The following is a 26,312-nucleotide window of genomic DNA, read 5'->3' as shown; positions in this document are numbered from 1 at the left end:
GCTGATGGTGCTGGTTCTGTGTGCGTGGAAGAAGTCCTTATTCCATAAACACTCAGTATATCAAGTATTTACACTCTACCAAGTATCCTAAGTAACCCAGAGATGTACATAAGTCATATGCAAACACTACACCCTTTTATGTGCGGAACTCGAGCACCCTGGCTCTTGACGTCTGCGGGCCTCTGCAGCCAACCCCTGATTTTCATCAGTTGTGTCCTGCTGAACTTATTGGTTTTGAAGACTTTGTAACAGGCTCCCCAGGTTTCTCTAGAAGACCACGTCAGCTACAGATAAAGGTACTTCTAGTTCTTCTTTCACTGTGGATGCATCATCGTTCCCGACTGCCCTTGATGGCCAAATTGTGGGCAGGCAGCTCATCCTGATTTGAGCAGTCAGACCTTCCCAGAAGGCAGCAGCCAGACCTGTCATCCCACCAGGGTTAGCCCCTAGGGGCTTCCTGCTGGGCGACACCTGCTCACGCCGCTGCAGGCTGCGTCCCCTTCTCTGCTCTCTGTCCAGTGAGGCTGTCCAGGGAGGCTCCTGGGCTCTCTTGCTGGCTGGCTGTGGGACACAGGTTCAGTCAATGGGAAGCACGGGCAGAAGACGGGGTGTGAGTGTCTCCCCACTCCCAACTGGCTTTTGAGCCACATCCTGGTGGGGGCTGCAGCTGGCCACTACGGCAGTTCCTGCTGGGCACCCCAGCCCACACTGGCCCCCACTGGTGGTGCAGGACACACTATTTCCTCCCTGACCCCTTCAAAGCCCAGTGGTAGGAATGGCTTTCCACGCTGCTGGTACCTGGGTGCCTCAGCCTCCTTGTTGGGTGCCTGGCTGGTTAATTCACTTTCTTAAAAATAATGTGTGACCCTTGGCCACTCATGGCCAGTTTTTTCTGCTCCTCTACAAGACCCCACCCCCAAAACGGCGCCAGGGAGGATGGCACAGTGGGACTCTGCTTGGCTGAAAACCTGGTTCTCTGAGTAAAATTATTCCCTGAGTGGCCTACCCATGAGCCTAGGAGAAAGGGAGAGAGTCAAGGACAACCCAGAGGCGGCTTGTGACCTGGCCTGCGGCTGCAGCTGTCCCCCTCCTTTGCCTGGGGCAGAACGGACCTCTGCAGCCTCTGATCTGACTTTTCATCCTGTTGCTCACATTTGAGAACAAAAAAGGGGCCAGAGGCCTCCTCCCAGAGGCAGGGTTCTAGAAAGCCACTGTGGCTGCTTTTGCCCCTAAGAGCGACTTGGCAAAAGTGTCAGAATCTCCATGCCTGTTTGCACAAGCTTGCTACTGAGTGCCAGCTGCTGTGTTAAACACTGCATATGATCTCATTTAATCACCAGAAGCCTTGGCTGTTGAGCATTATTTTAGGAAAGGAAATAAAAACTCATTTTTAAAAAATATTTTTTAGTTGTTGATGGACATTTTATTCATTTATTTCTATGCAGTGCTGAGAATCAATCACAGTGCCTCACACATGCTGGGCAAGTGCTCTACCACTGAGCCACAACCCGAGCCCCTCAGCACATATATTCTTTGTATGATTTTTTTTTTCTTTTTCGTTTTCATTTTGCAGGGCTGGGGATTGAACTCAGGGCCTCCAACATATGAGGCAGATGCTCTAAAACTGAGCTACATTCCCAACCCCTGAATAATGGTTAAATCAAGTTAAACATATCCATTTCCTCAAACATGAATCAGCTCTTTATAATGAAAACTTCGGAAATACTTTCTTCTGGCTTTTGAGATATACAATAGAAAACTACGATCTGCAGCCGTCCTACTGCAGCACTGAGCACCAAAACTTCTAACTGCAGCCTCAGACCCACCGAGCCACCCGTGCCCCCCAACCCGGCTCCCCAACCCCCAGCACTCTCAGCTTCTGCTCTGAACTCCTGTGACATCAACTTGTTTTGTATTCCACGTGTGTACGAGAGGTTGCAGCACTTATCTTTCTGCCCGGATTATTTCACATAACATAATGTCCATAACATAATGTCCCCAGTTCCATCCATGTGGTCACAAGTGACAGGGTTTCATGACTTTTTTACAGCTGAATAGCATTGTGTTGCGCATTCCCACCACATTTTTAATCCATTCATCAGCTGATGGACACTTAGGCTGATTCCACTTCTTGGCCATTGTGAATGGGGCTGAAATAAACACGGGAGGGCAGATGTCCCTGCAATAAACTGATCTCGGTTCCTTTGGACAGATGCCCAGGAGGGAAAGTACTGCATGTGTGACAGCTCTCTTTGTGATGGTTTGAGGAAGTGCCACACTGTTTTCCTCGGTGGCTACGCTAAGACGTATGTTCCCACCAACAGCGCACAAGGGTTCCCGCCTGCACATCCTCACCAGCACCGCTACCTTTCGTCTTTTTGGTAACAGACATGTCACTGGGGTGAGGTAATACCTCGTTGTTGTTTTTAAAGTGCATGTAGCCCCTCTCCCCCAGCAAGACGCAGTTCTCAGGAATTTTCTTTGCTGCTGCCTGCTCTCTCCAGGACTGGCTGCCCGCTGAGGCCTGACTTTCATAGATGAACTGCACACTAAAGATAGCTAGAAATGCAAAAGCCCTCCCTTCCCAAGCATCCCTGATCCCAAGGTACTAGGTGCTCGCCAGAAATACCCACCATGACAAAATCCAGGCACAGGTCACTTTGATCAAAACAGGACACTGGTTGCTGCTGTCTTCTGCAGGCCCACTAGACCACAGCTCTCACCAACCACGTTCCAGAAGAGGCTGCTTTCCCAAACCCGGGACACTGAGGCCCCCCCTGCCTGGGATCCCATCCTTCCCTTGAAACATCATGTACGAGATTCTTGCTTAGAGCAAGGGACAAGATGACCACGGAAAGGCAGGAGCCTGCCATCTTCCAGCATTTGCAGGTCACTAATAAAGCTCTTTCTGTCACTCTACCTCTCAGTTCATTGCACTGGGCAGCACGGATCTGAACCTTGTGTGGTCACAACTGGCACCCAATGAGGGGCTGTGTTCTGCTGTGGTGAACTAGCCTTGAATGGGGGGGGGGGGACAGACAAGTAAGATTCCTAGGGCTGTGGGGCCACTTTAGCTCTGGGGACAACCCCTGTTCCCTTGACAATAGTCACTCTCATGCCCTCGCTGTGGCAGATTAAGAAGCACTGTATCTCATCCAAAAGGATGTCACTTGGAGGTCACTCTCAAGCAACTCCCTCCCCCCTCCACTTGGGGACTCACTTCAAAAGACAGAGTGCTCTAGGAGAGGGAAGAAGTGGGGTGTTTTACCCTGAAATCTATCTGTGGTCCCTGATTCTGGTTGTCGGGGTGTGTGTGTGTGTGTGTGTGTGTGTGTGTGTGTGTGTGTGTGAGATGCTCCTACTCTGTACTTCTGTGAGTACGTGCAACCTGGGTGCATGCAATTCTTTTCAATCTTGTCAAAATTGGGAGAACCTGTGAGTTCCCAAATAGGAGTCCTCTGGGTCTAATCCTAGCAAAGTGGTCTGATCAGAGTTTCAGCCCTATGACCAAGGGAAAAAATGGTATTTTACTGCAGGGCAGGTTGGCCACAGCATGCCTTGGTGTTGGGGACAAATCCTCTCCCTAAATTCAGAAGGAATCTCATCCTGTTTTTTGTAAAACCTCTCGTATTTTATGGAAATTTCTTATGTTTCAGGACCCCCAGTCTCAATCCTGCCCAAATGTAAGGATGGCAATGACTAACGGCGCCCTGTCACCTGCTTTACTTGGGACCCACGCTGGTTCAGCTATGGGACTGCCCGAGTGCCGCCAAGGCAGTGACGGGATCCTCCACTTACAGATGTAGGTTCAGGGAGCCCAAAACGAATACGATAAATATGACTTTCATAGTGCTCTAGATATCTGCAAAAAATTTGCAAGAGATAGATGGGTGGGGCATGGTGCCACCCGCCTGTAATCCCTGCAGCTCCGCAGGGTGGCAGAGGAGGATTGCAAGTTCAAAGCCAGCCTCAGCAAAAATGAGGCACTAAACAACCCAATGAGACGCTGTCTCTAAAACACATACAAAATAGGGCTGGGGATGGTGGCACCACTCAACAGGGCTCGGTGGTAGAGAACCCTGAGTTCAATTCCCGCTACCCAAAACACAGATGGTGCCCTGGGCGTGAGTCCCACTCAACGAAGAGATACCGCAATGCCTAAAGCAAGAAGCCAAGTGATTGTGCTGGCCCTGGCTTTTGGAGGAAAAGAAGACCTGAAAGGGGAAGAAGGCTTCTAAAACAAGGAAAGTGTGTCCTAGGTAAAAACCGACTTACTGTAAGGAAAAGGCCCTGGAAGAACAATGACTCAAGGTCACTGGGGAAAGCCTGGCAGGAGGCCCGCTCCCCAGGTGTTAGAGAGGCAAGAAGGTGCAGAGGAGGACTGAGGAGGCCACAGGGGCCTACAGACTTGACCCAGCCAGTAGTGAGTACCACCAGAAGCATTCTGAAAAATGGCCAATGGAAGCCAAATGATCAACTTTCTCACAGACACAGGCGCCACCTGTTCAGTATTAAATACTAAAGCAGAAAGGCTGCTAAGACTGTGCCATAGTAGTGTGACCATTGAGGGATTAGTTAAAGCTCATGATAGGTCCTTCCTCCAGCTGTCAGGTGGTTGGCTAGAAGATGTGACTTTAAAACAGTTGCCTGCACATGCCAGCATGCCCAAGACCCCTCCTTGGCCATAACCTTTTATGCAAATTAAATGCCCAAGTAACCGCCCCAGAAAACTAAAGATATAAGTTCTGCTCGGAGCACTCTGTACATGAACAGGCCTTTGGGAAAGGAACAGCAACTTCAAGAACAACTTCCTGCAGGAGTCCATAAAAAGGTAAAACCCAAAATCTGGGCAATAAACACACCTGGAAGGGCTAAGAACATACAGCCTACAGCGACTGCACTAAAGGTGAAACATAGGACCTCAAATTTAAAATAGCACTTACCAAAGTAGGAAGTTCAAAGGGACATCCTGCCAGTGTTTTAAAAAATTTTAAAGTGCAATTTAAGTCAATCCTATCAGTCACCCTACAATATTACAATCCTTCTAGTTAAAAAAAAAATCTCATTCAGATGAGTACTGATTTGTAAAGGGTCTGCGGGCTATAAATGATACTGTCTGGGCCGTTCACCCAGGGGCACCTAGCCCCTCCACTTTATTAACGAATGCCCCAGGATCCTGTGAGTGAGGCTCTCAGTACTGGATTTAAAAGGTGCCTTTTTCCAAATGCTCCTAGAAGAACAGACTCTTATTTGCCTTTGAGTGGCAGGAACCCCATACAACAGCAAACTAGCGAGACAGCTGGGTGGCACTTCTCCAGGGGTTTAAAAGTTCTACTTTATTCAAGGAAACTCTAGCAAGAAATTTAAATCATATGAAATTAACCCAAGAACTCTTAGTGTGGATGAAATGTTGACACCCCTTGCCTCCAGATCAAATGTAACCAATTGGCCTATAAACAACACTCTTCAGCAACCAGGCCACAAGAAAACTTCTCCTTAGACAAGAGCTTATCCCAAATGTTGTCCCTAGCTGAATCCCAATTAAAGGAACCCAAGATAGAATATCTGAAGGTGCCACCTAACAGTCATAGATATATTGATGATAATTCCAAGTTTGGGATAAATACATATGGTTTGTCTGATCTGTACACCAACTGAGCCAAAGGCCCCTTTCTGTTGGGAACAATAAGGAGTAAAAGCCTCACAGGAGTGCCCGGATGGAGTCCAGGACAAAATTTCCACCACAGAATAATTTTACATGAAAATGATTAGTTTGCAACAGACTGGGTTTGGAGATCGGGGTTGAGATGATCAGCACCAAACAGAACTCAGAGGTCATGTGGGACCAGCCCATGGCCCTAGCTTCCTCCCGATAGGGAGATGCACTATGGGGTGACCTCCCATCCAGCAACGCTGGATAAAGTTACAGCTGATCCCCCAAATCTCCACCATAGGTGGTTTGGAGCTGTCATCGATGGTTTGAATGCCTGGCATCAATCTTTATGTCCCAGATTAGCCTAGAGGAAGTGATGTGGCCTATGGTGGCTCTAGTTTTACATGAAGAGCTTTAAATGACAGTACCAGGGGAACTTCCTTGCTGTAGCTGAAGTGGCCTTAATAAGAAAGGCAGTTCTCCAAACTCAAACGGCACTGGTGTTCTAACAGCAGTCCACGGGGGACCCATGCTGTCATAAGAAGTGAATGCTGCGCATCTAGCCATGATGATTTAGGAAATGTCTCTTGGCACCGCAGGACCTCCAAGCCCAGGTAGAAGCCATGATTGACAATTCAGTGCTCAGCCTAAATGCAAGGTTACCTTGCTAGGAGAAATACTTGGTGGCAAAAGTTACTGATGTTTCTACTAGGTCTTACATGCACAGGGTTACTCTCACACTGTGGGATTTATTGTTGCTGTGGAATAATGTCTCAATTACAAGACCTGTACTGCCATGGGAGGAGAGGCCATGATACTACAAAGGTCAAAATAAGTCACCCTGGCTCTGCCAAGAAAAGAACTCAAGAGGCTTCTTTAATAACAATGCCAGTTTTCCATGCTATGGACTCCTTTGTCCCCCATGATGTCCCTGACCAGCAGGCAGGAGCCAGATGACAAGAAGCGCCTGTCCCCATAAGAAGACATGATGAAGTAAACTGCCAGTGGGGGCTGAAAGTGCACAAAAGCACCTCCCCTGCTCAAGACCCAGTTCTCAGAAGCTTCTTTTGCTGCTGCTTCTCTCTCTCTCTCTCTCTCTCTCTCTCTCTCTCTCTCTCTCTCTCTCTCAGAATAGCTGCCCACTGAAGCCTGTCTTACATAGATTAATTATACTCTAAAGGTAGCCAGAAATGCACAAACCCTCCTTCCTGAGCACTCCCTGATCACAAGTTGTGGGAAAAGGTCACATCTGGAGGTGTGCTTGCCAGAAATGCTGACCACAACAAAACCCAGACTCCAGTCGCTCTAATCAAAACAGGACTCTGGTTGCTGCTATCTTCTGCAGGCCCGCTGGACTGCAGCTCTCACCAACCTACCTGAAGGAGATGAGAGACACAGCCCATGTTCCAGTAGGGGCTGCTTTCCTAACCCCTGCACACTGAGGAGCCCACCTGTCTGGGATCACAACCTTTCCCTGAAAAATCATATAAAAGGTTCTCCCTCAAGGCAAGGGGTGAAATCCAACCATCTCCCAGCATGCCAAGCTGGCTCGCTGTTAATGAGACTTTCTTTCTCCATCACACTACCTCTCCATCACCAACTCCATCAGGCAACAGAGAACTGAACATTTTGCTGTTACAGTTTTGATGTGCATTTCTCTGATGACTAGCGATGCTGAGCATTTTTTCATGGGTGAGGGAGATGTCTATTTAGATCTATTGCCTGTTTTTTATTCAAGCTATTTGTTTTTTTCACTAGGGAGTTTTTACAGTTCCTTACGTATCCTGGATCATAACCCTTTGTCAGATGCATAGTTTGCAAATATTTTCTCCCATTCTGTGGGTTGTCTTCCCACTCTGATGACGGTTTCATTTGCTATGCAGAGGCTTTTTAGTTTGATGTAATTTGATGTTTGTCTATTTTTGCTTTTGATTCCTTAACTTTTAGGGTCTTGTTTAAAAAAAAAAAAAAAAAATCCTTGCCCAGTCCCTTGACATAAGGAGTTTCCCCTGTTTTCTTCTACGCATTTCATTGTTTGGGGTCTTGTATTTAAGTCTTCAAACCACCGAGTTGATTTCTGTAAATGATGAAATAGGACTCTAGTTTCATTCTTCTGCATGTGTGTACCAGCTCAGAACTTGGATCTTAGAGAGGAAATGGGCCTTAGGTAGTGAGTGAATCTGGAAAAGCCCTAGAAGGGCTATATCCCATCTTCTCAGTCCCCACCAAGAAGGGGATGGGGACTTTCTCAGCATCCTCATTCCCCTCCCTAATCTGAAGGAAAAGGTTGTCTTACAATAATTGTAAAAACAATAATGTCTATTACAGGACTAGACACAATGGAGCCAGCTGACCATGGACTTAAACCTCTGCAACCATGAGCCAAAATAAATCTTTTCTTCTCTAAGTTGATTTTCTAAGATATTTTGTCACAGTGTTGGAAAGCTGACAGTGTCAGCTGTGACTTAACTCTCTGATATCTATTATCACAATCCATTGCTGGGAGGCCCCCAACCCCCGCAGTTGATAGTTGGGATCCTGAGACAAGATCTCAAATATTAACATACCCTGTATTTGAGGCAGGAGGCAGCGAGTTCACCATGCTTTAAATTTCAAAATTGGACAACCTAAGGCAGGCATTTGGTGGGCTGCACGGGAACGACTGAGGGTAAGTGATAAGGTAAACTGCTCGCCCCTGAGGGCAGGGCAAGAGGATGGGTAGCCATTTTAAGATTCCTCTTCTGTTTTGCTTCACTTTTGTTTTAAGTTGCCTGTCCCTGGATGTGCAAGATGGAAGAAAAACCTCTCACATCTGAGGAACAGATAGAGAGAAAGGATGGGGCTGGGGATGTGGCTCAAATGGTAGCACGCTGGCCTGGCATGCATGCAGCCCAGGTTCGATCCTCAGCACCACATACCAACAAACATGTTGTGTCCGCCAAAAACTAAAAAATAAATATTAAAATTCTCAAAAAAAAAAAGAGGGCTGGGGATGTGGCTCAAGCGGTAGCGCGCTCGCCTGGCATGCGTGCGGCCCGGGTTCGATCCTCAGCACCACATACCAACAAAGATGTTGTGTCCGCCGAGAACTAGAAAAAAAAAAATAGATATTAAAAAACTCTCTCTCTCCTCTCTCTCTCTTTAAAAAAAAATAATAAAAAAAAAGAGAGAAAGGACGGATGGACATTTCAGGAGGATAGAAAGGCTATAATGATTTTCTGTTGTTCCAATTTTGTTTCATTAGTTTTGTTTGTCGTTATCTTCTTGGGTTGTATTATAGGTATAGTAGAAATATTCAAGCAAAAGAGAAAGTCTCTCGAGCTAGTCAGACAGAGGAAAAAATTCAAGTAAAAGAGAAGGCCTCTCGAGCTAGTCAGACAGAGAAAGAAAGTGTACAGCAGAAAAAGCCATCAGGGGGAAAGTTACAACAGGAGACTGCTACTAACACCTTTCTATCACCAGAGGATGTAAGTGTCCAACTAACAAGGCCACCTCCATATGCTGGGAGGCCCCCAACCCCCGCAGTTGATAGTTGGGATCCTGAGACAGGATCTCAAATATTAACATGCCCTGTATTTGAGGCAGGAGGGCAGCGAGTTCACCATGCTTTAAATTTCAAAACAGTGAAGCAGCTAAAAGAGGCTGTAACAACCTATGGTGCTCAAGCACCCTTCACTGTAAGCATGGTCGAAACCATTAACAACTTGAACATGACGCCAGCAGATTGGGCTAATATGTGTAAAGCTGTGCTAAATGGAGGACAATACCTGTTATGGAAGGTTACCAATGAGAAATTTTGCAAGGAGACGGCTAGGCGAAATGCAGCAGCTGGTTATCCTCAGAGAAATCTAGATATGTTGTTAGGAAAGGGACCTTATGAGGATCAGCAGCAACAAATTGCATATGATCCTGGTGTATACTCACAAATTGCTGTAGATGCAATTAAGGCATGGAAGACTTTACAAGGACATGCAGGTTTATAAGGTCAATTATCTAAGGTAATACAAGGAGCTAATGAACCTTATGCTGAATTTGTAGATAGGCTTATTCAAACAGCTACCAGAGTTTTTGGGAATACAGAACAAGCAATGCCATTACTAAAACAACTGGCTTAGGAGCAAGCGAATCGTTGGTGGAGAGATATCATTAGACCATGGAAACATGAAGTTTTAAACACATATATTAAATTATGTAGAGACATTAATGAACAAGAGAAAGTCGTGGCAGCTGCAGTAAAACAGGCTTTAGATGCCAGAGACATTAATAAACAAGGACAGGGGCTGGGGATGTGACTCAAACGGTAGCGCGCTCGGCTGGCATGCGTGCGGCCCGGGTTCGATCCTCAGCACCACGTACAAACAAAGATGTTGTGTCTGCCGATAACTAAAAAATAAATATTAAAATTCCTTAAAAAAAAAAATAAACAAGGACAAATTGTGGCAGCTGCAGTAAAACAGGCTTTAGATGCCAAGCGAAGAACATATGAACAAACAGGACATTTTAAAAGGAATTGCCCCATAGGAGGAGGGTTTAACAAAACTAGGTATCAAAGGAGTAGAATACCAAGTATTTGCCCACGATGCCGAGAAGGAAGACATTGGGCTAATGAATGCCGTTCTCAGACCACCATAGAGGGTACTCCATTATCAAAAAATGAACAAGGACCAGGTGTTTATCCACGATATCGGGGAGAAAGGCATCGGGCTCCGTTGCCAAAAAATGGACAGGGGGGCCCAATGCTCCGGGGCCCAAAACCACAAATATACAGAGCACTGGAGGAACCCAGCAACCCCATCAGGGTAGTGCCCAGGACACATTATCCATCAGATCCCTCATCAGACAAACCAGAGGGAGCACAGGGTTGGACATCTGCACCTCCGCCAGAGAAGAACTAACTCCAGAGATGGGAGTTCAAATCATTCCCACAGGGGTAAAAGGACCTCTTCCCAAAGGAACAGTAGGCTTATTATTGGGACGCAGCTCTTCTACTCTAAAAGAACTTATGATAAGTCCTGGGGTAATTGATCCCGATTATGTAGGTGAAATTATAGCTAGTTCTCCAAGAGGTATATCAGTAATTTCACCAGGAGATAGAATAGCACAGTTACTAATAATACCCAGCCTACATGATAAATTTTCCAGTTGTACTGTAGAAAGAGGTTCCAGGGGATTAGGCTCCACAGGTGCAGATTGGGCTATGCTTTCTTTAAATTTAGATTCTCGCCCCATGCTAAAACTAAATATTCAAGGACATGAATTTAATGGGCTACTGGATACAGGTGCAGACCTTAGCATCATCTCTCGTCAAGAATGGCCAAAACATTGGCCATTACAACAAGCCACTCAAGCGCTTCGAGGCCTAGGAGTGGCGACTAATCCCCATAGAAGTGCAATGGTATTAGATTGGAAGGATCCTGAAGGATGTGAGGGAACTATACAGCCATATGTATTGGATCATCTTCCCATAAATTTATGGGGACGAGATGTCCTAGATCAATTAGGTTTGACATTAACAAATAACATCAATCAAAATGCACCCACTATTATAGCTAGACAAGGTTTTAGGAAAGGAAAAAGATTAGAAAAACAAGAACAAGGTATAGCAACACCAATACAAATAGATCAAGGAACAGACAGACATGGGTTGGATTTTCAGAAAGGGCCACTGAGACAATAAAAATTACTTGGAAATCAGAAAGACCAGTATGGGTTCCTCAGTGGCCCCTGACTAAAGAAAAGATACAAGCAGCCCATGACCTGGTCAAACAACAATTAGTGGAAGGATATATGCAACCTTCTGTATCTCCCCATAATACTCCCATTTTTGTCATTAAAAAGAAATCTGGTAAATGGAGATTACTGCAAGATTTAAGAACCATTAATAATGAGATGGTTATTATGGGACCTGCTCAATTGGGGATTCCTCAATTGTCTGCTTTGCCAAAAGCCTGGTATGTTTTAGTTATAGATATTAAAGATTGCTTTTTTTCAATTCCAATTCATCCTGAGGATAGTCCACGTTTTGCATTTACTATCCCTGCACTGAATCATGAAGGTCCTGATCAGAGATATGAATGGAAAGTACTCCCTCAAGGGATGGCTAACAGCCCAACTATGTGTCAAATTTATGTTAACAAAGTAATCCAGCCACTTAGAATTCAAAATCCTGAACTACAAATATTTCACTTTATGGATGATGTATTATTAGCACACAAACATAAAAACACATTGCTAGAATGTTATGCCACACTTACAAAGTTATTAAAAAATTACAATCTAGAGATAGCAATAGATAAAGTACAATTAAATTTTCCAATTAATTATTTAGGAGTTCTCTTATCCTCAACCATGGTCCGTCCACCAAAAATTCAAATATGAATAGATCAACTCAAATCACTTAATGACTTTCAGAAGTTATTAGGAGACATAAATTGGATAAGGCCTTATCTAGGTATACCAACAGGACAGTTGGGACCTTTATTTGATATCCTAAAAGGTCCATCAGATCCAAATTCACCCCGAATGTTAACGCCTGAAGCAAGAAAGCAAGCATTAAAAATCATTGAAACATATATGGAAAATATGCATTTGGATAGAATTGATATAAGTTTGCCTTTATTATTTATTGTACTACCAACAAAAAAATATTCCTACAGGAGTATTTTGGCAAGAAGGTCCATTATTGTGCATACATTTATCTTATTCTCCTAACACTATTCTTACTAGGTATCCTGAGGCTGTAGGACAATTAATACTCAAAGGAATAAAAGCAGCAAAGGGAGTGTTTGGAATTTCTCCCAATAAAATTATTATTCCATATACTATGAATCAAATTGGTGAGCTAGCTAATGAGTTAAATACTTGGGCAATAATCATGTGCAAATCTAATGTTTCATTTGATAACCACTTATCATCTAATCCTTTATTGTCTTTTTGGTCATCGCATCCTGTAATTTTTCCAAAAATGACAAGAAAAAATCCTATCATGAATGCTCCAAATATATTCACTGATGGATCAAATAATGGTACAGCAGCAATAGTTACACCTGATCAAACTTTTACATTTTTTAGTACCCAAACAATCAGCTCAAAAGGTAGAGCTTAATGCAGTTTTACAAGCTTTTGTGATATTTAAAGATTCTGTATTTAATTTATTTTCTGATAGTCAGTATATAGTTAATGCTATAGTATCCCTTGAAGATGCTGGTAGGATTTCCCCTTCCTCTACTGTTTTCTCTTTGTTTCCACTATACAAAGTCTAATCTGGGACAGAAAAGATCCATTCTTTATAGGACATATCAGGCCACATACAGGATTTCCTGGAGCCCTTAGTTTGGGCAATGATTTAGCAGATAAAACTATACATGACATACATATTTTCTCTCCACTAGAAGAAGCTATAAATTTTCATAAAAGGTTCCATGTCAATGCTAATACTTTACAAAAGCATTTTAAAATAACTAAGGAACAAGCTAGAGATTTAATAAAACAATGTCAAAAAATTTTTTTAAAGAGAGAGTGAGAGAGGGGAGAGAGGGAGAGAGAGAGAGAGAGAGAGAGAGAGAGAGAGAATTTTTAATATTTATTTTTCAGTTCTCGGCGGACACAACATCTTTGTTGGTATGTGGTGCTGAGGATCGAACCCGGGTCGCACGCATACCAGGCAAGCGCGCTACCGCTTGAGCCACATCCCCAGCCCCTAAAACAATGTCAAAATTGTGTGACCTTTTTACCACAAGTTAATCTTGGAGTCAATCCTAGAGGATTGATAACTAACCATATTTGGCAGATGGATGTCACACACTTGCCAAAATTTGGAAAATTAAAATATTTGCATGTTACAGTTGATACTTCTTCTGGATTTTTGATGGGCTCCCTTCATGCCGGAGAAAAAAATAAAGATGTTATAGCTCATTGCTTACAAAATTTTGCCACTGTGAGCATTCCAAAATAGTTAAAAACAGATAATGGTCCTGGTTATACTTCTACCTCTTTTAAACAATTTTGCTATCATTTGGCATTACTCATGTAACAGGAATCCCACACAATCCACAGGGACAAGGCTTAGTTGAAAAAGCTCATCAAACTATTAAAATGTACTTATTAAAGTAAAAAGAGGGAATTGGAAAGGGGTATATATCCCCCAAAGATAAACTTAAAATAACCCTTTTTACTCTAAACTTTTTAAATTTGGATTCATCAGGGCTTAGTGCTACAGAAAGGCATGTGTGTCCAAAAAAAATGTGCATAAGCCTAAGGTACTTTGGAAGGGTATTCTAACAGGACAATGGAAAGGTCCTGACCCAGTAATTGTCTGGAGTCGGGGGTCTGTTTGTGTGTTTCCACAGGGAGAACAGCAGCCGATTTGGATTCCAGAGAGATTAACTAAAGCGATTTCTACAGATCAAAAAGAAGATGATTTGGCTCAAATCCATAACAGCTGATATTCAGAGCTCCAGCTTGGCTATCCTTATATCTTCGACAGAACCAGGATGCTTTTTTCAATATCTATTTTATTATTGCCCTTTCCCACATCATGAAGTTCTAATTTTTTTTTGAGCTCATACAGACCTAGGTTAATGTTTTGCTGATCAGTTCTATTTTTTGACTATAGAGTTTTTAAACATTGCAATGGAAATTTCACCTGTAAAAAGTTATAAGGCCTTTACTGTTATGTGTTGTATGTATTATGTGTGCACACTTGTGTTTTGAATGTACATATGTCCATATATCATATATGATGAGCGCTCATGAAAAAATGGATCCAAATTTTTTTTTTATTCACGTGATTTAAATGGTTTAATTTAAATTAGGTAAACAACTGTTGAGGATTGTTTTAATATGTGAACAAAAAAGGAGGTTAATAGATCTGTTTCTTTACTTTCACCTTTCCTTTTTATTATATTTAATAATTCTCTTCAAGATAATGTAAATTGTTAAGAAAATTGTTTTCTTTTAGTGCCTTCTGGAATGTTACATAATTTTTTCTTTAGCCATTATTGCCAGAATTCCTATCTTCATCCCAGTGCCGGTGAAGACAAAGATAAAACCAATCTATAGCTTCTGCAATAGCCATCACTGAACCGATTGCAGAACTTGCCTGGACTATGTATCACTTGTATGCATTGTGAACTCACCTGTATGCATTGTGAACTATCTGTTGGTGCAGCGACTTGTGGTAGTGTTGGGGTATTTTTGCTGATGATGTCATTGGTGGTACAATTTTTCCAAAAGGAGCCCTCAGTTGGCTTGGTGTATCTTCCTCCCTTCTGCTTGTTATGATCATTCAGCTAAAATTTGGGGGCCAACAGAGGTGAGGCAAAAAACCTCACCCCCCCCCCCCCCCCGCCGCTGGTACAAAGACCTCTCCACAGGTGTGGCTGTATACTGGACCGGTAGTCAGTGACGGGTAAGATCCAATTGCAATGGTACCAACCTAAGTCAGGAGGCTGACGCCTTGAGGTCAGCTCATCCGATAATGGGTAAGGACCATATGTAGTATTGGACAACCTAAGGCAGGCACGGTCCCTAAGCCACATGCTTGTTGTTTAAACAGAGAGGGGGAGATGTTGAGAGCCACAGCTGAAGGGGCCCCAGCAAACTTCCAGCTGCCAGCTGATGATTGGCTCACAGTGGCCCCAGCAACATCTAGCTGATTGGCTCCTCTGCGGTGATGCTCATTGGGCTGTTTCCCGGCCCTTTCAGACCACAGAGCTGCTCATTGGGGGACTTTTAGGCTCCGCCCACACGACCCAGCCAATCAGCCTCAAGAGCAGGAGGATTGTGGGAGGTGGTGAGGCTTGTGGTTGAGGGAGAGGCTTGTGGGAAGCCGGTGGTGGCAGTTGGGCTCTGAGGGTTTTTCCTGAGGAGCTGTTTTGTTTGGCCTGTGTGGTTCTAAAAATAAAGTTCGTTTCTTTTGACAAGTGGCTCCTGAATTGTGCCCAGCCAGACTGCGGCAATCCATAATAGCTCTGAGTGTCAGAACCTGGACAAGGCACCATTAGTCATCCTCCCACACTTGCAAGACCAGTATTATTCCATTTGACAGTTTCACTGAGCGATAACTTACATGCTGTAATTACAGTGCACAGCAATATTTCCAGCATGCTCTGCAGTATAGAAGGCACTGTATCAGTCACTCTCACTTGATATCAATAGCACCCTCACCCAGTGGGCAGGGCAGGTGACCTTCATTTTATAGATAAGGAGCCTGGGGCTGTACCATCCTAGCCTCCCCCACCTCACACAACTTCCTGACTCCTGCTCTCTGACCTTCACTGTTCCCTTACTCTGGTCCCCTGCCCACTCTGGTGACTCACTCACACAGTAACTCACCATGTCAACTTCCTCGAGGGAATGGTTTTAAGCTTATGGCCCAGGAGCTGGAGATTTAGAAGGAAAAAGGGCAGAGTAGTAGGGCTCCTGTCCTCAAGAAACAGAAATTCTTTTTTTTTTTTTCTTTTGAGGTGTTAGGAATGGAACCCAGGGCCTTACCCACTCTAGGCAAGTATTCTACCACTGAGTCGCATCCCAGGCCAGAAGAAGAAATTCTAATGAAAGAAAAAAAGACAGACAAAATGGGGAAAAGACATGACCAGGTGAGAGAGGACGAGCAAGAGGGAAGGGGCTGGTGGGCAGCGGAGGGTTGGGCTGGGACAGGAACCCCCTCCAAGAGGACAAGAGAAGCTGGATGAAGCACAGGGTGAGCACCCACTCCATGGGATTCAAGAAAAACACTTAGTCAAAGTCTAGCTTTGCTACCACTCAGTCACATGACCTTGGGAATTCACTTACCACCTCTCTGGACCTGTTGCATGTGAAACTTCAGACTGTCCCTCAGTGTCATCAACAGTCAACCACAGACCACTCTCCAGGGTCACAATGGGACCTCATGCACTCAGAGCCATCGTGTGTGTACTGAGCTCTATCTGCGATAACACACTTGAAAGACTGAGGGTAAAACATGGCTTCTGCCTTCAAAAAACTCACCATCTCAAAACATAGGGCATCTGACACCTCAAAGGCACTGCCTGGGGAAGAGGGAGCTGGAGGAAGGTGACGCAGTGGAGGAAGCTGGGGGTCCCTGCCTAGCTTTCGTGGCTGTGACTCAAATCTCTGACATACATAATCTGGAGGAGGAAGTGTCTGGCTCTCGGTTTCAGAGGTTCCAATCCATGGTCGACTGGCTCCCCTGCTTTGGCCCTGAGACGAGGCAGAACGTCAAGGTGGAAGGACACGGTGGGAGAAATCCGCTCACCTATGGCAGTGGGGAAGCAGAGAGAGAGCATGTGGGGACAAGATCTACCCTTCCAGGGCACACCCGGTGACCTTCTTACTCCAACTAGGTCCTACCCCCACTGCCTCCCAGGAGTCAGTTCAGCCATCAATGGATTAATCCACTGATGACGTCAGACCCAGTTGCTCCCGAGAGCCCCACCTCTGGGCACTGGCGCAGTCGGGACCAAGCCTTCAACACACGAGCCTCTGGAGGACATTCCAGGTCCAACCACAGCAGCCATGGAGGAGGAGCCATGGAGGAGGAGCGGGACCTGGGAGCAGCCATGGAGGAGGAGCCATGGAGGAGGAGCGGGACCTGGGCTCTGAACAGCAGCCTCTGCAGAGGCCGGGATGGCAAGCAGAGCTGGCTCAGGGAGGCACACGGACAAGAGGACAATGACCCCCTTTCCCACAAGTGTGGTCAGCCTGGCTGTTCAGGGTCAGAGTCCAGCAGGGCTGGGTGAAATCCTTGGGGAAAACTAACAGGTCTGAGACCCCGAAAAATAAGAACAATAATTCAACTTTGAATATCCTTTGGGAGGGTTAAATACCAGAAGGTGTGTGAGCCAGTCCACAGCAGGGTGTGTGCGCCGACATCACATAGGCTCAACTGCAGGCCAGACTTTGCTTGGGTGTTGTTGTTCTGTTTTGGTTTTTTGCAAGGCCATAAGCCCCAGCAGGAAAGGCAGACACACTGATTTGGGGCCATCAGCACAGAGGTGACAAGCAAAACCCAGAGAAAGAGGCTGGCCTTGGCAAGGAGGGGAGGAGCCATGTGCCCAAACACCCAGAGCAGCTGCCACCAGGTTCGCTGCCCAGGGGGGCTTGGCCCTGAGAGCTGAGCCTGGCGTGTTTCTAAAACACCCCACAAGACCAGAGGGGGTGGGGACAAGGAAACTAGAGGGGCAACCAAGACAGGAGTGAATCTGAAGGGACAGCATAAGGAGGGGGCTGCTGGTATTACTGGGAAGGAGCCCAAAGCCAAGAGTTCAGGCAGGGAACAGGAGGGTCCCAGAACGACAAGAGCCCTGGGAGCTAAAGAAAGGCAGCACCAAGAGATGGTGGCCAGTGAGGAGTCTGCTAAGGCACCAAAGGAAGACGCAGAGATTTAACGGAATTAATGCCCAGAAAGAAAAAGGCAGGGAAGAGGGCGTTTGCTCACCCAGCTGAATCCTTACAACATGCCGGTGACTGGGCACTGGGGACAAACGGAAAGGTCCCTGCATAAAGCTGGCCTTCACTCCAGTCGGAAGAGGCCAATGCACAAGAGGCCATTCCACGTTCATCCAGACCAGTTAGTCCCGACTGTCCGGGACCCAGCCCCCTCATGATGACAGGTTTCCTCAGCGTCATGGGGAAAGCCACCAGATACAGCAAGAGTCTTAGGCTAACTCCCTCCACCCTGGCCTACACAGGGCAGAGCAGAGGCACAGCCTTATCGAGTGCTGATCTTGGGGAGCTGGGGACAGAGCAGAGAGAAATACAGCTGAAGCGAGGACATCCTTAGCATTCCACCTCACCTTCCCTGTCCCCAAACACACATGCCCCCAGGCTCCCCTTCTCCTTGAACTGATATCCCATGACCTGGCAGGGAGTCTGGCCTGTTTGTAGTTACAGATAAAGAGCCAGAAGCCTGGGCCCTTATCAGTTCCCTCCTCCTGAACTGAGGGAAAGGTTCTCTCCTGAGCAACTGGGACTTGTTCCCTGCCGGGAGATCTGAGCAGTGACTCCTATTGAGCCCCCAGCAAACAGCGGGGGACGCGTTTCCCCCTCACTGCTGTCCAGAACACATCACGTCTGGGAGCTGACCCTGGCCTTTCTAGGTCACATTCCCCTAAGGAGGCCAGGCCTCTGTTCCACGGCTCGAGGGCACAGCGTCGAGGCCTAGGGGTGGGGGAGCCGAGCACAGCACACCTGAGCCCCGGCTGCAGGATGAAGAGCACTGGCAGCTGCACCACTTCCACAGGGACTCTGACTTTTTCCCCAGTGGTCACGACCACATAAAGCCATTCTGGCCCAGAGCTCTGGGGTTTACCACCCATATTCTGCCGTCCAAGGTCTCGGGAAGAATCCGTGCTCACTGTCAGGTCATCTGCCCATCCCTGATCACAGAAGTCCCCACGGGCCCTTGAGCAGTGATCTACTCTGACCCTCCAGGGATTCCTGTCTTTTAGGGACCTAGTCCCAGAATCCCCTGCCCTCTCCTTTTCCTACTAGAAGGCTGCCAGAGTGAAAATGGCTACAAGGTGTGTGTCCCCCACCAAAACAGCGTGCCCAGAGGCCTCTGAAGGTTGGTCCTCCTGCCATGGCAGCTGGTCTGCAGAGCCTCAGGGAGGCCAGGCTGTTCCTGATGCTGCAACACCCGAGTCTGGGCCCAGTGCCTGCTGCCTGTTCATAATTGATGTTTAGGTTAAGCCCTTGCAGTGACCTTCCCAACCTCTCCTCCCCTACTGCACAGAGGGAGAGGGAAAAGGGGATCCAGTCTCAGACTCGGGGGCCTCAGGCCAACCGTTCAAAGGAAAAACAAGCTGAAAGAGGGGCGGTCTGAAGCCACTGGCCGTGGGCTCTAGTGAAGGGATTAAAGGGTGGTGGTATCTGAATCTTACCGAGGGAGGTGGTGGGTCAGGGCCAGAGCCAGGACCCGGGCCAGGAAAGCTGGCTAGGAGAGAGGTGGGCATATGGCCTAAGGGAAACAGCAGAGGGTTTGTGGGGAGAAGAGGAAGCGAGCAGAGTCTAACATCCTCCTCCTTCCTGCAGAGACCTCACTCTGCCCAGCCTGGCCACCTGGGAACTGGTGACCGGCCTTTCTTCCCATGCGGCTGGGAGACGGGACCCTCACACAGGCATGTGTTACCCAGCAGTCAGTGAGAGCTGGTGGTGCAGGATGATTCATTAGCAATTAGACTTTTTAAAAATATTTGTCCTTTAGTTGTAGATAGACACAATACCTTAATCTAGTTTTTATGTGGTGCTGGGGAACTCAGTGCCTCTCCTGTGCTAGGTGAGCACTTTTCCTCTGAGCCACAACCCCAGCCCCAGCAATTAGATTTTTTAATGCTTGAACATACTATTAAACATACCTTGATCGCTGCACTTGATGTGGTCCTAGCCCGAAGACCACCCAGCAAGAACAAGAAGAGAGTCGTCCCCCGCCAGCACAGAAACAAAACCCCAGGCTGAGCTCTGACCAGATCCCTGGAGGAAGCACAGTCATTGGCTCACTGTCCTGTCCTGTGTGGTCTCCTGAACTCGAGGTAATTACTCAAAGGAGGCCTTGCGGGGTCAGGGCACACACTGCGCAGTGGCCCACGTCCAGAGAGGCTAATGAGATGCAGGTGCGCCTGAGCCAGACCAGGCCTAGGTGGGCAGGGCAGACGCGCATCTTCTGGAGGGCTCAGCGAGGGGACTGGTGCAGCCCTTCAGCCCGGGATCCCAGACGGCACTAAGCTCTCTCCATCTTTCTCAGAGCTGACAACAGGTTTCTGCTTCCCTTCCAGCCCCCGAGGGAAGCTACCTTTTAAGAAGCCCTGGCAGAAACTGGCAGGCGGAGATGCTGGGAAGTAAGCCCTGGACACACAGGCCAGAGCTCTGCCCAGGAATACCACAAGAGAGAGGACCAGGCGGCATGTGGGGGGAGACACCGCAGTAATCCCTCGCTCCCAGCCGCTGGCCGAGACGAGGCTTGGCCGAGACGAGGCTTGGCCGTGACGAGGCTTGGCCTCCCGGGCAGGAGGGAGGTGTGAGTGTTCTTTCCCTGCTGGAGGCAAAGGGGTGCCAGTGGCTTCACACCCACCTTGCCACTTGCCATCTGGTTGTGAGCAGCTGGGTGGGTGCAGAGCTGGAGGGAAATGGCCACATTGGGCCTGTAGGCCGCCCAGCAGCAAGGCCAGAGGAGGAGCAAGGCCAACTAGACACTTCTTCAGTGAGATTTCTTTCTTTCTACTTTAATCTCCCTATGCCACCAGGCAGAAGGCAGGGTGGGGACATTTACCCCTAGTCTAAAAGAGAGCAGGGAGACCCTCAGACAAGAGCTTTGCAGAACCTGAAGTCCAGGTCTACGAGGGTTTGAATCTACTTAGGAAAAAGTACTGCTCTGGGGTGACTCTCCCGGGTTAAGAACCAGACTTAATCAGGAAGGAGGATCCCTTTCCAGGGGCCAGAAAGGGCTGTGCTGGCCACCCTGGGTTCCAGACCTGGATGGCTTCTCATGGAAGACAAGCCGGTACAGAGAAGAGTCACAGACCTGGGATGGGGTCTTTTTTTTTTTCCAGTTGTCGATGGACCTTTATTTTGTTTGTTTGTTTATATGTGGTGCTGAGAATCGAGCCCAGTGCCTCACACGTGCTAGGCAAGTGCTCTGCCACTGAACTAAAACCCCAGCCCCTGGGCTGGGACCTTAACTCTGCCACTGTGTGTGGTCTGAGACATCACTGCACCCCCATTTCTCAATTTCCCCATTTTTAAACTGGGGGCTAACAGACCATTCCTCCAAGGGCTGCTCATTAGCAGCCAACAGATATGATCCCAGTCAAACTGTGCCGTTTTTTCACAAAAAAACCTTCCTGCCAGGCACAGGTGGTGCATGCCTGTAATCCCAACTATCAGGAGGCTGAGGCAGGAAGACCTCAAATTTGAGGCCAGTCTCAACAATTTAGAGAGGCCCCTAGCAATTTAGCAAGACCCTGTCTCAAAAACTGAAAGGGTTGTGGATGTAGCTCAGTGGTAAAACAACCCTGAGTTCAATGCCCAGTACAAAAAAAAAAAAAAGACCTTCTTTCTGAGAGGAATGGACAGAAGGGAAGGAAAAACACCTCCTAACATTGTGTTCCTAACAACTTTGGAGAATCTCCAGACACCGGAGAACTTAGTGAAGGAGGGCCAGGTAAGGGGAGAGCCTGGCAGTCAGTCAGGGTTGGGGGCTTGCTGGCCATGACCACCCCTCCCCAACCTTCTCCCAGGGTGCTGTGGCGTCCCTGTGGCCCCCAGCAGAGAATCCTGATGCAGTGCTGGGAGTGCAGCAAAACCTGCATCCTGAGAGAGGTCCTCGGGGACTCAGGTCTTTGCTCTATTCCTAGTACACACAGACCATGCAGAAGAACCTTTGGAATGGGTGCCCACCGGCCCTCGGCTAGAAGTTGCTGGAGCGCTGGCCCAGGGCTTGCTCGGCTCTGCCACACCTCATGAGGAAGGTCCCCTCTGAAGCAAAGAGCAGGAGGCACTGTTTCCACAGGAAGTAGAAATGGGCGGCTCATAAACATAATCACGATCATAATGAAGTGGGCATTCCTGGGCTTTTACTGGATCAGACCAAAAAGATCACCATGGCCACACTTTCTGTCCAGTCCAGCACAGCTGCCTGGCTCTCAGCATGGGGCCCACAGCTGCCCAAGGCATGTGTGGTGGCTGCCCTCTAGGAGCTCACGGTCAGGGAAAGGACCACAGTTGTAAACAAAGAGGCGAGTCAAGCCCGGGGGAGCTACTATACAGAGAGAGAACACAGGGGCTGGGGATGTGGCTCAAGCGGTAGCGAGCTCGAAGCTCAGCACCACATACAAATAAAGATGTTGTGTCCGCTGAAAACTAGAAAATAAATATTAAAATTCGTTCTCATATTCTCTCTCTCTCTCTCTCAAAAAAAAAAAAAAAAAAGAGAGAACAGAGAGGGTGAGGGCCGGAGGCAAACAGCAACAGGAGGCTGGGGGGAAATGGGGTGGGCAGAGAAGAGACCCAGGGGTGAGGAGGTGACCCGTAGGGAACTGCAGGAAGTCGGGGAGCAGCGTGGCTGGAGCAGCAGGTGTGAGCAGCAGGCTGGGAAGGAGGGCAACGGCCCAGGTCCCACTCACTAGAGGAACATGGTGCATCCTGCTGCTGTCTCAGTTTCAGCAGAAAATCTAACACACGCCAGAAACATGCAACAACCAGCCCCCTGTGCAGTTTAAATACCTTCAAGTTACTACTGCAGCCGTCACGGGGAGACTCCAGGGGAGACTCCAGGGGGGACTCAGGGGAGACTCCAGGACCGCTGCAGACACCGACATCACAGAGGCCCAAGACCCTGTAAAATGGCACAGCATTTGCATATAACCTAGAACGCATGTCTCCCTCTAAGCATCAAGTCGGAGCTGCTGTGCAGTATTGTCTAGGAAATGACAGAAAAGCCCGTGCTTGCTCAGCACAGTGACCATCAGCACTGGCCCACAGTCCGAACCACCATCAGCAGCCACAACATTTTTTTCCAGAATACCTGTTTTTCACTGTCCAGTGTCTTGCAGGGCTGAAGACTGATCGTGAGCACTCTGCCACCCGGCTACGGCCCAGCTCTTTTTATGTTTTACTTTGCTAAATTGCTGAAGTTGGTCCTGAACTTGCCATCCTCCTGCCTCAGCCTCCCGAGCCGCTGGGATAGCAGGTGTGCGCCATCGCACCCGGCTGTCTGAGGAGCTCTGGTCCACGGTTGGCTGAATCTGCAGGTGTGAAAGCCCTGGGTACAGAGCAAAGTCTGTTTTCATAGTTGTTTTCTTCACCTCAGACAAACAGAAGATGCGGGGAAGAAGTGTCTGGCTCAGGTAGGGGGGTGGCGACATTATCCACACAGCTGGTGACGGGTGCTCAGATATTAAATGGCACTGGTCACCCTGGTGTGACAGGCACAACCAGCCAGCAGATGATTCCGAGTGGAGAAGGAGGCCATCGGGCTCAGCTCTGGGGGTGGGGACACACTGACAAGAGGCAGCTCTTGTCCCTGTCCTAGCCCTCTTCTCTGGACTCACAGTCCATCCTGTACAAGCTGCTCATGCCACCACGGCTGGACCCCCTACTGGCCTTGGTCTCCCCTTCTTCATCGCCTTGAAGCCAGCTGGAGGCACGGAGGCTGGGTGATGGCAGTGGAGGGGGGAGGCAAGAGAACTCTTGTCACTTGTTCACACCTTGTAAGGGAGGCCCAGCGTGTGAAGGAAACAATGCAGGTGGCATGGGAAACAAAGGCAGGGGGTGACGGTCCCCACACTTGACAGGCTCACCATATGGATCGGCAGAGGCACGACTTGTGTGTGGCACGCTAGATGCCACCCTGTCAACCACAGGGTAATGCCACACCACGGGCGCTGGGCTGAGGCTCCCAGGCCTCTGCTGTCTTCCACACCCCCAGAGAGGTGCCGCAGGCCACCCACAGTGCAATACCAGTGAACACGCACTTCAGAACCAATCCAACCAGACACTAGTGTGGACGGAGCTCTCGACTCACAGTCCCTGCCTCTCCACATGGCTCCCGGCTCCACAGGTCCCTCCCCAGCACTGCCACCTGAGCTGTGGAACTGTGAGCTGCAGCTCCAAGGCTTACGGTGTCCTACTGGGGACTCTATCACCTTCTGAATCTGCTTCCTGATCTACAAAAGCAGATTGAGCCACATCATCTTGAGGAGTTGCAATGAGAACTCAGGAAGGGCTGCTCTTTGCAGTTCCTAGGAGAGTGGCCCATTAGAGATGCCTGGCACGGCGACCAATGGCCAGCTTTGTGGCATCAGCCTTAATCCTTTTCTCTTTTGTCACACCCTGGGGCTACAACATCGAAAGGCAGAGACCAAGACACAGTCCTGGAAGGTTCAAAGCAGAGTCAGCCCCACACACGATCCTGAGCAGGAGCAGGGGCTGAGAATCAGAATATCCTGGCCCTGCCTCTGCTGCCACTAACCAGAGCTGTGCCCTGTCCTGGGCTGCAGCTTCTGTCCCCATCAGACAAGGGATAACAACTGCCGGGCCTTCTTCATGCAAGCACTGTAGACAAAACATTAGCCATAAAATGTTAACCACGATGCAAGTACCACAAGACACCAGGCCCTCGGTCTAGCTGGGAAGGAAGGAAGGAGCAGAGCAGGCCGTAAAAGAGCGGAGAGCCAGACCAACAGAGAGCAACACGAACACCAGCCAGAGCACGACACCGAGGATCAGCCAACAACAGAAATGGAGACTCTGAAAGCTACACAATACCACTGGAAGAAATTACAGACCTGAAGAAAAGGAAAGACACTCTATGTTCACGGACTGGAGCCTTAATACCGTTAAGGTGGCAATACCTAAATGGATCCACAGATTCAGTGGATTCAAAAATCACAGCTCGAGAGCCGGGCACAGTGGCGCACCCTGTAATCCCAGCAGCTCGGGAAGCTGAAGGAGGATTGAGAGTTCAAAGCCAGCCTCAGCAATGACAAGCCACTAAGCAACTCAGTGAGACCTCGTCTCTAAATAAAAAATACAAAATAGGGCTGGGGATGTAGCTCAGTGGTTGAGTGCCCCCGAGTTCAATTTCTAGTTTAAAAAAAAAATCACAGTTCCCACTAAGTGTGGGTTTGTAATTCCAGCAACTCAGGAGGCTGAGGCAGGAGGATCACAAGGCCAGCCTTAGCCTTGTGAGAGAGACCCTGTCCCAAAATAAAAAATTAAAAAAGGGCCAGGGATGTAACTCAGGAGTAGAGCATCCCTGGGTTCAATCCCCATTATCAGGGGAAATCAACAAGATGATCCGAAAATTCACATGGAAAATACAAGGGAACCAGAAGAGCCAAAAGAATCTAGAAAAAGAACAAAGTTGCAAGACTACTACTTCCCAATTTTAAAACTCACTACAAAGCCCTGGGAACCAAGATGAGGAGGCACTGGCATACAGGTGACACACAGATTGACATAGCCTTCACATTTATAGTCCACTGTCCTCAACAAGGGGCCACGACAACTCAACAAACAGTGCTAGACCAACCAGATTTCCACAAGCAAAAGAAGTTGAACCCCTTTTAAAAAATAAAAATAAAAAGGACTAGGGATGGGGACTAGAGCACCCCTGGGTTCAATCCCCAGTCCAAAAAAAGGTGAAAGAGAATATATTAGAAAATATATTAGACAATACATAAAGACACTATATTAGAAAAAAGTTCTAAATATTACAGTCTGATAAAGGTCTAGTATCCAGACTATATTAAGAACACTTACAGCTCAATGAAAAGACAACCCAATTTAAAAATAGGCAAAAAATCTTAATAGAAATGTCTTTGAGAAGATGTGCCAATGTCAATGAGCACAGGAAAAGATGCTCGACACCATTAGCCAAGGGAAACGTGAATCAAGCCCCAGTGAGATGCCCCTTGCAGCCACAAGGTCAGGAAGTGCTGTGAGCACATGGAGACTGGACCTCAAGCACTGCTGATGGGAACACAAAAGGCAGCCACTTCGGAGATAGTCCTTCAGGTCCCCAAACTTACCAAACAATCCACAATCTTATTCCGAGATGTATATACACAAGGTAACTGAACATACCTGTCACCCAAAAACTTGTACACAAATGTTCAAAGCAATATTTTTCATAATAGACAAAAGTGGAGGGCTGGGGATG

General features: G+C 47.6%; 1 protein-coding gene across 7 annotated transcripts in view; it reads right to left on the bottom strand.

Annotated features, from left to right (window-relative positions):
* The window catches only part of Pc (pyruvate carboxylase), a 114,749-nt gene that overhangs the window by 51,765 nt on the left and 36,672 nt on the right, over window positions 1-26,312 (bottom strand). The window contains exon 1 of one of the 7 annotated variants that reach the window (XM_021731750.3): window positions 22,874-22,981. The exons of the other annotated variants lie outside the window; for them this stretch is intronic. The gene's annotated coding sequence lies outside the window, so the exon portion shown is untranslated. Of the gene's footprint in view, window positions 1-22,873; window positions 22,982-26,312 lie in introns of those variants that run through there. 7 annotated transcript variants of the gene reach the window in all.

The sequence above is a fragment of the Ictidomys tridecemlineatus genome, chromosome 4, assembly GCF_052094955.1.
Source record: "Ictidomys tridecemlineatus isolate mIctTri1 chromosome 4, mIctTri1.hap1, whole genome shotgun sequence".
Classification (NCBI taxonomy): Eukaryota; Metazoa; Chordata; class Mammalia; order Rodentia; family Sciuridae; genus Ictidomys; species Ictidomys tridecemlineatus.
The sequence above is the reverse complement of the archived record's forward strand: the minus strand, read 5'-3'. Positions and strand labels throughout refer to the sequence as shown.